The 16,923-nt window shown below is 39.3% G+C and overlaps 1 pseudogene; it reads right to left on the bottom strand.

Annotated features, from left to right (window-relative positions):
- Positions 1–11,375: 11,375 nt before the first annotated feature.
- LOC145399314 (zinc finger protein 862-like) lies at positions 11,376–14,930 on the bottom strand (annotated as a pseudogene).
- Between the last annotated feature and the right edge of the window lie 1,993 nt (positions 14,931–16,923).

Genomic DNA, 16,923 nt, shown 5'->3' on the forward strand with positions numbered 1-16,923 from the left:
ACTCATTATGAGAGTATAAGGTGTATAAGCTTTTACACAATCATAGAGAGAAATGTCATTAACACTTCTCTGCTGGCCGGGGCAGTGAAAACTGTTACATGAACATTTTTATGTGACCACTATAGAGAGCACACACACACACACACACAGGGAGTCATCAGATGCAGACGTCGGACATCGGCGCTCCGTACCAAAGCAATTGGCAATTACCTAAATTAGTATCTCTGAATGAGTCAAGCTCTGTACCAGGTTAGACTAAACGATTTTTCACTATTAAAAGGTAAAGAAATAATAAGTTTAAATAAGACTGGTTCAAACAACAAAGAACCACGATGCGTTGAGTCAGCTGGGTTTGTTTATACTACAGCAACACGGGGAAAGCGTGGACACTCTGTAAGTACATACTCTGTTCATTTAGTATTACAAAATGGATACATACTTCAGTAAAACAAATTTGGAAAAGAAAAGGGATAAAAGTAAAAAGCAAAATGATGATTTCTACCAAGAACTGGTTGAAGTGGAGACTCACAAAAGACTGGTTGAACGTGTACACAAACTAGAAATGGCTTTCAAAAATGAAATTGATGAAATAAAGAAGCAAATGCACTTGCAAAAGGAAGAGATAGAAAAACTAGGAAGGGAGGCCAATAAGAAAGATACAACCATCAGTGAACTAACAGTGGAATTGAATACGCTTAGGAAGAAAGTAGAGTGAAATGAGAAGTGCAGTAGTCAATCACGAGAGTGTTATGGAAGAGTTAAAAAATGACACAGAGACAATTAGACAAGCAAGCAGTCTTATGGACCAGAGCAGTGATATTGAGGAGAAGATAACACAGGTGAATGAAGCTGTGCAAAGCTACAAAAATGATGTAGAAACCACGTATGCTGAAATGGTGAAAGTAAAGAAAGACTTAGAAACAAGGGGTGGAGGAAAAAAAAAGCATTAAAAAGGAAGTAGAAAGAATAATCCAAAACAATCCAAAGTTGGTCAGAGATTCAGTAGAAATAAATAAATCAATAGTAATCACTGGTATAGAAGAGGAAGAAATTAAAAACAAGATCACTAGAGACAAAAAGGAGATGGCTTCAAATGTAATGAGCTTACTGAAAGAAGTATCAGAGGGAAATCTGTAGTAAAGACATGAGAGGAACACAAAAGGTTAGAGAAATACGAGAAAAGCAAGACAGAGACCTCTAAAGGTGACTTTCCAGAAGGTGTAAACACTGTGGAAGAAGATACTAAAAAATGCAAAGAATCTTATGGAAAAAAGAGGAGTTCAAAAATGTATGGATAAAAAGATGCCTAACACAAGAGGAACTGGAATTACTGAAAGAGAAAAGGGAGGAAGCAAAAACAAAAAATGAGGAGAAGATCAGAAGAGGACAAGAAGAAATTTTTTTTACAAAGTAATAGGATTGCAGGTACGAAAGTGGTACACAATCAGGATGGAAGAAAAAAGGAGGAAGTTAGTAGAACCTATGTCACTGACAAGTATATAAACTAAGATGATAAAGTTGATGTACTCAAATGTGGATGGAATGGTATCTAAATTACTAGAGATGAATGATTGTCAGAGAAAATGAACCACAAATAATATGCCTAACTGAGACAAAATTAACACCAAGGATATCCAATGACATACTAAACTTAGAGGAATACAATATATGGAGAAGAGACAGAAATTTAAAAAAAGGAGGAGGATTTATAAACTATTAACTAAGAAAAATCTAAAAGTCAAAGGAAATAAAACTAGATAACCACCATGCACAAAGTAGAACTGATTGCAGTAAGAGATCTCGACACATCTGAAGGTAAAGTAATTGTAGCCAATGATTGTATATGCCACCCAAGATTAAACACATTGAAAAGAGACGAATATGAGGACCTGGCAGAGAGTACAATTCAAAGTATAAGATCCTTGCTACATAAAATGGAAGAGAAATCGGAAAGAATTATACTAACTGGGGACTTCAATACAAATATAAATTGGAATAATCTAGATATAAATAGCCAAGAAAGCTGTTGGGACCAAAAGCTCCTGGATCTCGTACAAGAGTTTTTCTTAACGCAACATGTGAGGGAAACCACTAGAAAAAGAGGACTTGATGTACCTTCAGTGCTAGATCTAATATTTACTAGGCAAGAAAATGACATTGACAATTTAATATATCACCCTCCACTCGGCAATAAGCGATCACGCAGTACTAAATTATAACTTCAGGATAGCATATGACATAGTAAACAGCAATGACAGTTACAAAAAGAGCCTAAACTATAAAAAGGGAAATTATCAAGACCTAAAGAAGTATTTCTTAGAAGTTGATTAGGAAAATGAGCTTAGAGGACAAGATTTAAATGCTGTATATAAAAATTTTTGTGAATTTTATGAAATAGGAGTCCAGAAGTACATCCCACAGCACAAAGAAGCAGATAAGAAAATACAGAAATGGTTCAATACAGAATGTAAAAAATCAAAAGAAAGAAGAGATTTGTTGTGGAATAGATACAGAAGACACAATAGTGAAAGGGCGTATAAAAATTACAAACAGGCAAGAAACGACTATACAAGAATAAGGAGGGAAGCCCAAAAACAGTTTGAGGTGGATATAATAAATAAAAGTAGTGATCAACCAAAGCTGTTTTACAGCTATATCAGAAGCAAAACCAAAGTAAAAGATATAATACAATCCATTGCGGAGGAGGGAATCACTTATACACAAGAGAAAGATATTTATGAAGCACTAAATAAGAAATTCCAATTAGTTTTTACAGAAGAAAAAAATTTTGAGAGGGACTATGTGGAACATGCATGTCCACACATACTACCAGATATACACATAGCAGAAAAAGTAATACAGGAGGAGTTAAGTAGATTAGACAGAGGAAATTTAAGTGGTCCTGATGAAATTTCATGTTGGGTGTTACGATAATGTGCAAAGGAGTTAAGTAAACCATTATTTTTAATTTTCAAGAAATCCTTGAGTCAAGAAACTACCTGATATTTGGAAAAAAGCAAATATAGTCCCCTTATTCAAGAAAGGAAATAGACAAAATCCTCTCAACTACCGACCAGTATCACTGACCAGTGTTGTAAGCAAGGTATTAGAAAAACTTATAAGAAAAGCTTGGGTAAATCATCTAGAAGAACACAGTATGATAACAGAAAGACAGTTTGGTTTCAGACAAGGAAAATCATGTGTTACTAATCTGTTGAGCTACTATGACAGAGTAACAAACACAATACAGGAAAGGGAAGGATGGGTGGACAGTATCTATTTAGATTTCAAGAAAGCTTTTGACACAGTACCACACCAAAGACTTTTATGGAAGCTGTACCATCAAGGAGGAATTCGAGGCAAACTGTTTTGTTGGATGCAAGACTTTCTCATAAAAAGAGAAATGAGGACAGTACTAAGAGGAAACTACTCATCATGGAAAGAAGTGACTAGTGGAGTACCACAGGGTTCGGTGCTGGCACCAATCATGTTTTTAGTGTACATAAATGATATAAACAGTAACACTGGAAATGAGAGCTATCTGAATATGTTTGCAGATGATGCAAAATACAAAGGAGAATTACTAGCACAGACTCTTGTAGGGAGCTACAAGAAGAATTAAATAAACTTCATGAATGGAGTAGTACATGGCAAATGGAATTCAATGTGGACAAGTGTCATGTAATCAAGTTTGGTAAAAGTGGAAAAAGACCTGATTGGGATTATATGTTAGGAAATAAAACCCTATACACATCAGAAAGAGAGAAAGACCTAGGTGTGATTATCAATAACAGACTATCTCCGGCTGACCACATCAGCGAGAAGGTACGGAACATGTATACACTGCTTGCAAATATGAGAATAGCATTCACATACATAAATGAAGACATGCTAAGAAGGATTATAACATCATTCATTAGACCAACCCTGGAATATGCATCAATAGTCTGGAGTCCTCATCTCAAAAAGCATATAGACAAGATTGAAAAAGTTCAAAGGGCCGCTATAAGATGGATACCAAGCTTAAGGGACCTAAGCTACGAAGAAACACTAAATACACTGAATCTACCAACACTACAGGAGAGAAGGAAAAGAGGTGACATGATAATGCTATATAAGTGCATATCAGGAAAGGAGAAAATAGACATAAATGATTACTTAACATATGGAGAAGCATCAGCAAGAGGACACTGCAAAAAACTGCATAAGAAGAGAGGTGATAAAGACGTAGGGAAATTCAGTTTCCCAAACAGAGCAATTGATCAATGGAATGCATTACCGAATGAAATAGTGTGTGTCAAAACAATTCACAAATTTAAGGATATGTACGATAAATATGGTCTAAGACACGGGACAGTACGAGCTTGACTCATTCCTGTAAAGATACAATTAGGTAAGAACAATTAGGTAAGGTAAGGTAAGAACACAGTAAGTGAAGGAAGGATAATCTTTAACTGGTTGGGGAAGAATGAGGAGGGATATGGGAGACAGGACGCAGTGCTGGCGGAGTATAATCGGCGATCTTTTCCTCATGGCTATCCCTGGCTGCCAGATGTGCCTTGTAATGTGGTGAACAGGTTAAACCCTTCAGCTCAGCGTTGTCCTTTTTTAATTGGTTCTCCCTGTCTCTAGACGGTTTTATTCTACTTAGGATAAGGGCTTATGAAGACTATTTTTCCCCCTCCAGATCGAAAAGTTTTCGGTATTTTTATTTTTCACACCAAACTCATGGCGGAAAAAAGTATGCCTAAATTATAGAGGCTGCTTTTCTCAGCAATATTCCTATTACAAACATACCCCAGATTAATTTAAAATCCCCATTCAGTTTTCAGGTTTCTTTACTCTGGACATGATCACGACGTCCTACTTTGCTGGCCGCTTCCTGTGTCCCTCCCAGACATGACTGAATTAAGTTAGGCAACGTGGTGATGGGGTGGTTAAATGCTGAAACATGGATTACCAATAGTTTTTGGTCAGATTAGTGGATTTCTTTTATTAATTATCCCTTAAAATGGAAGCTACCATTTCAAACCTTCTGTAAAGACGCTGGTGTAATTAACATATTGGAAACGGTTAACTTCCAGAGGATGTTTATGTAAGAAATTTTACTTTGAATTATAAGTTGTATAATGTAGGGCTGTCGGTTTTTCCTGGCATGAGTTTGGTGTAGAAGTGAAAATTTACCAACTCTCGTCTAAAAAAAAAAAAAAAAAAAAAAAATCGTCGAGTTATTATAGTTACGATACTGGATTTTGGAGGTTCATGAAGTGTGTTCCATAAATGTCCATCATAACGCTGGCGCTTACATACGTCCTCGGAATCTATTTTTTTTGTCGTTTCACCTTAACTTAGTCCAGATTTTTGTGCAGCATACGTCTTGTAACCTAGTAGCTGAAACTGACAATACTACTGTTCGGCATCCTCTCAACAGCACTATCTCGTGACTAGCATCATATTATCTATTGTTACAACTCAGCATTCAAGACAGAGAGACGAAGTTAGAGTAAAATGAATATAGTGACCGAGAGTGTTGTGTGGTTCTGGATATGTATGTTTTTGCATTTGTGTATTTACTAAGTTTTATCTCTTGTCTTATGCTTACTTTACAAGTCTCTTTTTAACGTGGCATTTTCTTTATTTTACCTTTTCTGCGTCTATTTCTTCTTTGTGCCTCAGTGTGGAAGAGCACTCCTCTTACAAGAGGATGAAGGCAAGGGAGAACAAGGTGCCTGTGCTGCACATTAAGGACGGCAGCAGCTTCTACCACGGTGGGCGTGTGGACAGCTGGCGCAACAACGCCTCACCACAACTCACTGCCAAGATGGACGCCTGGATAGCTAAGCATTCCAGCGACATCGGAATATCCTTCAGATATGCATAGAGGGAGTGGCAGACGAAGACAACCAAGCCATGCAGTGCCATTTCAAACATTCAGTTATAACACAACAGAGCCAAACAATGTCTTTTCAAACACCAGATAAAAAACAACAGGGCCCAACAGTCTTTTCAAGAACTTCAGCAATAACACAACAGAGCCAAGAAGTGTCTTTTCAAACACTTCATATATAACACAACACAGTCAAGCAGTGTCCTTTCAAACACTTTAGATATAACATAGGAAATGCAAAACTTTTTTTTAAACACTTCAGATATGACACAGCACAGCCAAGCAGTGTCTTTTCAGACACTTCAGATTTCACAGCAAAGTCAAACAGTCAACCAGTTTCTTGAATTATTTCAGATATAATAACAGAGCCAGGCAGTGTCTTTTCAAGCACCTCCGATATAACAAAGCCAAGCAGTGTCTTTTAAACCCCTCATATACTCGTATAAAAAGGAGTGGCGGTCAAGAGACACCAGAGACAAACTCAGTGTCTTCAAATTATCCTATATATAAAAATTTAACACGTTAGTTAGTAGTCCAATGAAACTGTGGATAGGTCTAAAGAAAAAGAGGAAAAAAATAAAGGAAAAGAAAATAAAATGCCGAGACTGTTTTCTTCACTATGTACAGATGCACATAAAAAATATCTCCACTTTTTAGTCGAACAATGATGAAACTTATTCAAATTCCTGAGAAGCAGCCTGGATTCCGAATGGAACATTACTGTTTTGGAAGTTATCGCTCACTTTCTCTTTATTTTTCGCAATGAAGTGAAATGGCATTTATGTCCACCACCGTAAAATCGATAACTGCCTTCAGAGCGACATAATAAAAATTGACATGAATTGCAGGTCTTGGGGTCCAAACTCTTGCTTAAATTGAAAATTGCTGCTGTGATACCTAGTGTATTTTATTACTTATAATATTAATTTTTCACTTTAAAACTCATCATTCGTGATGCAGATTGTTTCTATGTATGACACACACACACACACACACACACACACACACACACACACACACACACACACACACACACACACAGGTGAATGAAGCTGTGCAAAGCTACAAAAATGATGTAGAAACCACGTATGCTGAAATGGTGAAAGTAAAGAAAGACTTAGAAACAAGGGTGGAGGAAAAAAGCATTAAAAAGGAAGTGAAAAGAATAATCCAAAACAATCCAAAGTTAGTCAGAGATTCAGTAGATATAAACAAATCAATAATAATCACTGGTATAGAAGAGGAAGAAGTAAAAAACAAGATCACAAGAGACAAAAAGGAGATGACAAATGAAATGAGCTTACTGAAAGAAGTATCAGAGGAAATCTGTAGTAAAGACATAGAGGAACATAAAAGGTTAGGGAAATACGAGAAAAGCAAGACAAGACCTCTAAAGGTGACTTTCCAGAGTGTAAACACTGTGGAAGAGATACTAGAAAATGCAAAGAATCTTATGGAAAAAGAGGAGTTCAAAAATGTATGGATAAAAAGATGCCTAACACAAGAGGAACTGGAATTACTGAAAGAGAAAAGGGAGGAAGCAAAAACAAAAAATGAGGGAAGATCAGAAGAGGAGAAGAAATTTTTTTTACAAAGTAATAGGATTGCAGGTACGAAACTGGTACACAAACGGGATGGAATAAAATGGAGGAAGGTAGTAGAACCATGTCATGACAAGTATATAAACAAGATGATAAAGTTGATGTACTCAAATGTGGATGGAATGGTATCTAAATTACTAGAGATGAATGATTGTCAGAGAAAATAAACCACAAATAATATGCCTAACTGAAACAAAATTAACACCAAGGATATCCAATGACATACTAAACTTAGAGGAATACAATATATGGAGAAGAGACAGAAATTTAAAAAAAGGAGGAGGAATTATAATATTAACTAAGAAAAAATCTAAAAGTCAATGAAATAAAACTAGATATACCATCACAAGTAGAACTGATTGCAGTAGAGATCAACACATCTGAAGGTAAAGTAATTGTAGCCAATTTGTACATGCCACCCAGATCAAACACATGGGAAAGAGACGAATATGAGGACCTGGCAGAGAGTACAATTCAGAGTATAAGATCATTACTACATAAAATGGAAGAGAAATCGGAAAGAATTATACTAACTGGGGATTTCAATACAAATATAAATTGGAATACTCTAGATATAAATAGCCAAGAATGCTGTTGGGACCAAAAGTTCCTGGATCTCGTGCAAGAGTTTTTCCTAACGCAACATGTGAGGGAAACCACCAGAAAAAGAGGACTTGATGTACCGTCAGTGCTAGATCTAATATTTACTAGGCAAGAAAATGATATTGACAATTTAATAAATCACCCTCCACTTGGCAAAAGCGATCACGCAGTACTAAATTATAACTTCAGGATAGCATATGACATAGTAAACAGCAATGACAGTTACAAAAAGAGCCTAAACTACAAAAAGGGAAATTATCAAGACCTAAAGAAGTACTTCTTAGAAGGTGATTGGGAAAATGAGCTTAGAGGACAAGATTTAAATGCTGTATATAAAAAATTCTGTGAACTTTATGAAATAGGAGTCCAGAAGTACATCCCACAGCACAAAGAAGCAGATAAGAAAATACAGAAATGGTTCAATACAGAATGTAAAAAATCAAAAGAAAGAAGAGATTTGTTGTGGAATAGATACAGAAGACACAATAGTGAAAGGGCGTATAATAATTACAAACAGGCAAGAAACGATTATACAAGAATAAGGAGGGAAGCCTAAAAACAGTTTGAGGAGGATATAATAAATAAAAGTAGTGATCAACCAAAGCTGTTTTACAGCTATATCAGAAGCAAAACCAAAGTAAAAGATATAATACAATCCCCAGACATGAGAGTTGTATTCCACACGGGGGCGGATAAAACCCCTGTATAAAGTCAACAATTGTGCAGGGGTAAAGAAAGAGCAGAGTCGGCTTAGCACACCCAATCTCTTGGAAGCAGATTTTACAAGAGATGTAATATGATCTTTCCAAGATAAGTCCCGAGTAAATGAAACCCCAAGCATGTTCAAGGATGATGCAAGATTAAGCTGAATATTATCAAACATTAGTGGGTATACCTGTGGAAGATTTTGTCGGGTTGATAGGTGTGAGAACTGAGTCTTAGATGCATTAAAAACAACCATATTATTTTTACCCCAGTCAGAGATACGAGCCAAGTCAGACATTAGGTGTGCCATAGCCTCATCCCTTGTTTGTTGAAGTAACTGTTGAGATGGGCGTTGCAGGAACCGAATAGAAAGGTGAAGGGTGGAGTCATCAGCGTATGAGTGGATAGGGTTAGATTTACAGCTTAGAAGATCATTGATGAATAAAAGGAAGAGAGTTGGTGATAGGACAGAGCCCTGAGGAACACCACTGTTGATAGATCTAGGAGAAGAACAATGGCCGTCTACAACAGCGGCTATAGAACGACCAGAAAGGAAGCTAGCGATGAAGGCACAGATAGAAGGATAAAAACCGTAGGAGGGCAGTTTGGAAATTAAAGATTTATTCCAGACTCGATCGAAAGCCTTTGAGATGTCAAGTGCAATGGCAAAGCTTTCGCCAAAGTCCCGAAAGGAGGATGACCAGGAGTCTGAAAGGTAGGTGAGAAGATCGCCAGTGGAGCGTCCCTGACAGAACCCGTACTGACGATCAGAAAGAAGGTTGTGATAGGAAAGATGCCTTAAAATTTTTCTATTGAGAATTGACTCGAAAACTTTTGAAATACAGGACGTTAAAGCAATTGGACGATAGTTGGAGGGTTGGGAGTGGTCACCCTTCTTTGGGACTGGCTGAATGAGAGCAAACTTCCAGCAAGAAGGAAAGGTACAAGTTGACAGACAAAGGCGAAAGAGTTTGCCTAGGCAGGGTGTAAGCACAGAAGCACAGTTCTTGAGAACAACAGGAGGGACCCCATCAGGCCCATGTGCCTTGTTAGTACTGAGGCCAGTGATGGCAGAAAATACATCAGGTGAAGAAATTTATACACCAATGTCATACATTTCACAATAACGTTATTATCCCACCTGCTGCAAACTGGTATTATCATTAATCATTAGGGAATGTGTTCCACGCACGCTGAGAGGGTCGAACTTCTGCTGTCGACTGTACAGGTTGGTAGGGACAAGGTAGCCATATGAGTGGTATTAATACTTCATTTACCCCTCAGTCCACCTACCATAGAGTCCAACAACGGGAGGTCAGATGCCAGGGACAATACCACTGGCGACCCCAGAGGTAGGGAATGAGTATACACAGGTAACCATCAGGGGACCCAGACAAGGGTGACTCTAGGACGATAGGAACCACCAGGCCCCCTGGTGCCTGCTTGACCCCCTAGCCAAGCTAACGCATGACCAGCCAATTGACCTAGTCGGGCCCAACCAGATCGCCCGTCTAGCCAGAATGAGGGACCAAAGAGGTGTATTGCTAACTGCAAGGTGCACCATGCAGCATTGCGTCTCCCGTCATTATGGGACGCCACGCGCGGCAAACGAGTGGGGGGACAAAAAAATAAAAACACCCAGGATGGAAAATGGACGGGAACGAGCAACATCACCGGAAGGCCTCCTCTACCAGTGATGCAGGGGGCGTGTTTAGTCTACGAGGCCTACAAAGGTAGGCTCGCCACCAGAGTAGGTGCCACTGCCAGCCACGCTTCAAGCTCTGCCACCATGTCAAGGTGACCTCCCTCAGCAGGGAAAGGAGTGGATGCACCAGTGTTGCCAGGCCGGTGGGTGCTGTTGGCGCACAATCCTTCCCAAAAACGCGCCCAAGACGTGATCACTTAGCCCAACCCCAAATGAAGTGGTGAATCTTAGTTTTCTGCCACTGTTTGTTATTTTTTACGATTTTATCATGCATTTGGACTTCTAAGTGCAGAACCGTTAACCACCTCCGTCTTCCTCCTATTCATTCTCTTAGTTAACATGATAGCTAAACTGAGAAATTGTAAATATCGACCATTGCTCATGGCTGTGTGGCATCCCACATCCCACAAAAACTAGATGCTTATATTTAACAGTACATTTTGTACATGAATAGGAAAATGATATTAAGAATAATGTACTACAACAAATATATATTTAATGAATGTTATAGGAAATAACATTGTATAAAATAGGTGCACAAAGCTTATATCAACCTTTGGAATCAGTCATTGCACTAGCCAGGTTAGTATTGCTGTTTGGTTGGGTCATCCCCAACCATACATTTCATTATTCAGAATCACCACACAGCTCAGTATAAACTGGCAGTAACTACTGCACTCAGTGATGTTAGTCAAAAGTTGCTACACAGGTTACAAAACTTCTTTCCTACCCTTATCTTATTCTAGTAGCTTAGTTACTCTTTTAGGAGCTGCCTGGGATGGGCCAACTGGCCTACTGCAGTTATCCTTTCTTCTTATGTTTTTAAGTATGTTTACTTGAGTGCCTAGACATAAACTGCATGTGGAAAAAAATCCTAGATGTTCAACACACTCTCAGCATTTGCTTTTGCGTAAATATCCGCACCAAACAGCTTTAACATTGCCTGATTGGGTATGAACTCGTTACAACATATTCCATGCCTAGACATGAATGCCCGGACATGCATAATGTTCTCCAGTGTTTCTTGCTGCATCCAATTCCGTACTTTATCTTTTATCAAGTTCATCTGTGGAAATGCTCGTTCTACAGCAGCATTACTCACTGGAAGCGCCAACATTGTTAATGCAAATTGACCCACCTCCTTGAAATCCTGCTCTCCTGCTGCATCTTTATGGATGAACACTTCCATCCAAAATTCACTAATGTCATTAGACATTTTATGGTTCCATTCACACGTGTCCAGCTTCAGCCATTGTTGTTCAAGCTTGCCTACGTCCCCTTCATACATTGGGAGAAATGAAAGATCCCCCAGACGTGGCTTTCCGAGACCCAGAACAATCTCAGGGTAGAGACAGGCCATGCTCTTCAAAATCTGAACATTAGTGGGCAGCCGTTCACGTATTTCACGTAGAAGTGTCAGCATAAATTGACGACAGTGGGATCTGATGTTGTTAACAAGGTCAGCATGAAGACCACTTCTTGTTACTTCCAGATTGAATTTGACACCCATATCTACTGCCGCTAACGGCATAAGGTTTCGGTCATCTGCCACCTATAGTGAACCAAAGGACATGAGTTACCATAATGATACACACAGACAGACAGACAGACAGACAGACAGAGAATGATGTGTGTGTGTGTGTGTGTGTGTGTGTGTGCAGTAGTGGTAGTTGGAGGCGGGTCGGAAAGCCAGACAAAGGAAGGGTGGGATCAGGTGGGAGAGGGCCAGACGGCCGCCCTTGTGAAACATTGACAAGGTGACAATTGCTCTCCGGGGAAGGGCTGGGGTTAAGAGGATGAGTGGAGATAATGGACTTTAATCTGGATGAAAGAGAGAGAAAGAGAGAGAGAGAGAGAGAGAGAGAGAGAGAGAGAGAGAGAGAGAGAGAGAGAGAGAGAGGTGGGGGGATGGAATTCGCGTCGTTAGTAATTATGGGATTAGGGTTGGGTTGGGCAGGCATGGTGAAGGGTGTGAGGGATAGGGAGATGAGGGGGAGGTGCACTGTGCAGGATGGTCATTATGACTGATGATGGACATTAGCACTGTACTGGGAACATTTAGGTCACATTTGGACTTAGTAAGCCCTCATTTAGACCATGCTGTGCAATTAAAGTGTCCTTACTGTAGAATGGATACAAGTTCGTTAGAAAATGTACAGGGAAGAACGACAAAAATCATACATGATGGTCGGAACCTTTCATATGAAAACAGACTAAAAAGACTAAATTTGCACTCACTAGAAAGGCGTAGAGTAAGGGGAGATTTAACTGGGGTGTTTTAAGTGAATGAAGGGTGTTTTTATGTAACCTAATTTTCTGGAATTCTCTAAGACTGTAGAATCTGAAGGTAACTGTGTCATTATAGAAATTATGCACTTAAAATAAAGACTAACAATTACGAATGATTAAATATAATTTCAGTATCATTATTCAAACATTTTCGTCTTTCGGGGTGGGGGTGGGAGGGCTTTTCATACATCGAAGGTGATTTCAGAAAGTAACCCCCCTTCATTAAATTCTGAGGACACTGCTGAAAAGTAGGCTACTGATATAGTGCCTGACATAAAGATTGCTTTGGAGAGCCGAAATTTTAGTTGCAGAATAGGATCTCTATGGAGAAAGGATTGTTAGGGGTAAGAAGAAAAAGGAGGGAAAGAGAAGAATACGAACAGAAGAGAAGGGAAGAAAGAAGGGAAGGAGCAGGTTTGGAAATATGAGATTTAGAGGAGAGATTTACACTGACATCTTCATGTGTATATACCTGCATACACATATACGAGAGAGAGAGAGAGAGAGAGAGAGAGAGAGAGAGAGAGAGAGAGAGAGAGAGAGAGAGAGAGAGAGAGAGAGAGAGAGAGAGACTATATAAAGAAGTGTACTTGTACATGTGCCGACTTAAGAAGTGTCCTTTGTGGGTATATTCATTTACTTGAATTGACAGTATGATATCTGAAGTAAGAAAAATTAATGCAAAATAATTTAAATATCAAGTAAATTAAAAAATATGTAATTTCTTCTTTAAATTCAACAAGAACGGAGTGTACTGTGTAAAAGAAATGAACGAAGCTTTAACTGAAGAAAATATGACGGATATAATTAAATTAATCTATCTATCTATCTATTTATATTTATATTCAGATATTACCTCGTAAGACATGAGTGAGTCCCACGTAGGGAACGTGCGTGGCATCATAATCCTCTACAGGAGGGACTGGTATAGGGACATCAGATCGTCCAAAAGTTTGCTGACGTTGCATTGCTCCCCTTGGAAGAGTTTGTTCACTCTGTTCACATCACATACCAAGGGCTGTAAGAAAGCTAAGTATGCCCTGTTTGCAGAGTCTTCATACATTTTACTTAGTACTTCTGAAGTGTAGCTCTTGTCGTCTCCTTTCACCAGCTGAAAACCGTAGATATATACATATCAATACTCTCTCTCTCTCTCTCTCTCTCTCTCTCTCTCTCTCTCTATGTATATGTGTATTTAGATAATTGCAAAGGACTTTGAAAATAAATAAATATATATTACCTGGAAATGTAACTTCAGCTCTTCATGCTGCTCCAGAATCCTTGTGATGCATGGTGCAATGGACATCCATCGTGTATCTTCCAGCTGGAGTATCTTTAAAGGTTCTTCTCCTACGTTGATTTTCTTGTACAACTCACTGTACTTTTGCTGTCTCTGGGTGCTCTGAGAAAAATATCTTTATGTTTCTGATATCATAAATTCTAGGTGTTTTGGTAATCCTCTCATAGCAGACGAGGCACACAGCTGCAATGAGTGACAGATGCATTTTATATGCATGATATGGGGATTAATTTCTCTAAATCTGCTTATTACTGAATTATTTACCCCACTCATTACATTACACCCGTCAGTTGCAAGCCCAACACGTCTTCTTGGACTGAGTTCTGTCTTTTCCAGAAACTTCAGGAGTTCTTGTGTCATGGCTTCAGCTGTGCCTGAGGGCAAATTTACCAGACCCAAAAACGATGTGACTATTTTTTTCTTCATGTAGCTGGGGTACCTCACCATGATGCACAGTTGTTTTTTCGTTGTTATATCAGTACTTTCGTCTATAATTAATGAATATTCGCTCTCACCAATATCATTACGCAAATCCTTGAGCACTGACGGGCCTAAAACATGGTTGATGATTGCCGTACATTTTGTCCTGTGGATGGCTAACTCCTTGCAAGAAATGGCGCTGATTAACTCTCCCAGGTGATCCACAGTTAGAATGCTTGAGTGGCACGCAATGTGGGCTGCAATTCTTGTTTCTGCAACTTTAACAGATGGATCTGCATCTCGTTTGGTGATTCCTGTCTGGAAAAGTGTTCTTGCATTTGAGAAAGGAGCAGCATTTCTTTTGTGTTTGTCCGTGGTCGCGTGTCGTATTAAGTCACCATGATGTGCTCTGAAGGTCATTTTACAAAATTTACAAAAAGCCTTTCCATCGTCACCTGGAATGTGTGCTATCCAGTCCTTCAAGACTGGATCCTTTTCCCATTCTCGTGCGTAGTGCTTATTGTATCTGGCCCACTTTCCCATTATTTGATAATGACTGTGCTTGTACTGTGTGCTGTGGCTAGTAGTGCAGCTGGCAAAGAAATGAGAGGCAGCGCTGAGCGCTGGCAGAGCCTCGACTCCCTCGAGCCTTGAGGACTTGAGGATTAAAATAAGAGGCTAGCACACACACACACACACACACACACACACACACACACACACACCCATGGGATCATGGAAGGTCAGGTCAGGTAGAGGTGCTCATTGGCTGTTTCACAATGCGTGAGGGGAGTGGAAGGGTAAGGATTACCGAGTCATACTCGTACACCAAGCATACACCATGTCCTTGTACTTTTTTTATGAACATCGTATCCACAACACAAAATCGCCCAATACGCTCCCAGTCACTTTCAAAATCGCCCAAAAAAAGCGCAACGCGCAGCCGTTCAAATTTAAGCGCCGTTTAAATTTAAGCGCAAATCATCTTCCAAAGTCGCCCAATCTGGCGCGAAACGCGCGCATCTCATTACCCTGATGCACGAACATTGTCTGAAATGTGCTGTGTGAGTGGCTTAACTTACGAGTCGGCACTGCGTACCGTGTTGGAGGATAATGTAATTTATGCTATCTTTACTTGTTAAACGTCACAAATGCTCTACTAAAGCTAAAAATGGCACAAAGATTGGGGTTTCATGGTCTAACCATCGGCCTTAAAGGTGTGCCTGGATATACCTTTCTCTGTATCTGCTGCTGCTGATGATGTTGACCCACCTGGTGTGTATACCATAACTCTAAGGATCCTACTACCACTCTTCCACCTAATCTTGCGTCCTATGTCCAATCAGGCGATATTCCATTATATAAAGAGCAACTAGACAATCGTTTGCAAACCTATCGAGATGTTGTGGCTTTACCTGGCGAGCCTATGGGGAAGACAGACTTGGTTAAACATCGAATAGAATTAGTTCTCGGTATTCAGCATGTTTATGTTCCAGCATACAGACTACCACACAGCTTGAGACAACAGGCAGATGAGATAGTACAGAATATGTTAGACCAGGACATTATCGAACACTCTCTCAGTCCGTGGAATAGTTCACATTTCTTCCCGGCCAAGATAGGAGGTGAATTTAGGCCTGTAGTAGACTATCATAAAGTAAATTCTGTCACTGTACCCGATCGTCTCCCATTGTCAGTTTTAACAGATTTACTAGAATCACTCAGTGAGAATAATGTAGTCTTTACATCCCTTGACTCAGTGGCTTCTGGCAAGTGGAAATGGAAGAGTCGTCTCACTCAATTACTGCTTTCAGTCCTCCATCTGGACATTTTCAATTTAAGAGACTCCCTTTTGGCTCTATGAATGCTCCGTCAGTGTTCATGAGATACATTCATTGTATAGTCAGTGGCATGACTGGCCATTCTCTTTTTGCCTACGTGGATGACTTCCCTGCACATTTTGCCAAGCTCCGACAAGTTTTTGATCGCCTTCAGATGGCGGATCTAAAGATTAAACTCAGTAAATTGACTTTCTGTGAAGGAAATTTTTTCTTTGAAACGTAGTTGATGCTGAAGGAATTCATACCACAGATAAAGTTAAAGCAGTCACTAATATTCCAGAACCTACTAGTACTAGTGATGTAAGAAGTTTTCTTTGTTTGAGTGGTTATTACCGGCGATATACTGAAGGAGATGCACAAATCACCATTTCTCTGACTAAATTACTAAAGAAAGATATACCATTTTGTGTGGATTAAAGATCAGTCACAAGCTTTTGAGACACAAGATAGCACTTGCCAATGCCCCAGTCCTGGCATTCCCTGATTATAAGAAACACTTTATTTTGTGTACAGATGTGTCTAGGGTAGGAATTGGTGCGGTATTGGTGGAACTTGATCAGGCGAAAGGGAGA

The sequence above is a fragment of the Coenobita brevimanus genome, chromosome 48 (assembly GCF_032717465.1).
Source record: "Coenobita brevimanus isolate Jiangsu-jjx chromosome 48, ASM3271746v2, whole genome shotgun sequence".
Taxonomy (NCBI): domain Eukaryota; kingdom Metazoa; phylum Arthropoda; class Malacostraca; order Decapoda; family Coenobitidae; genus Coenobita; species Coenobita brevimanus.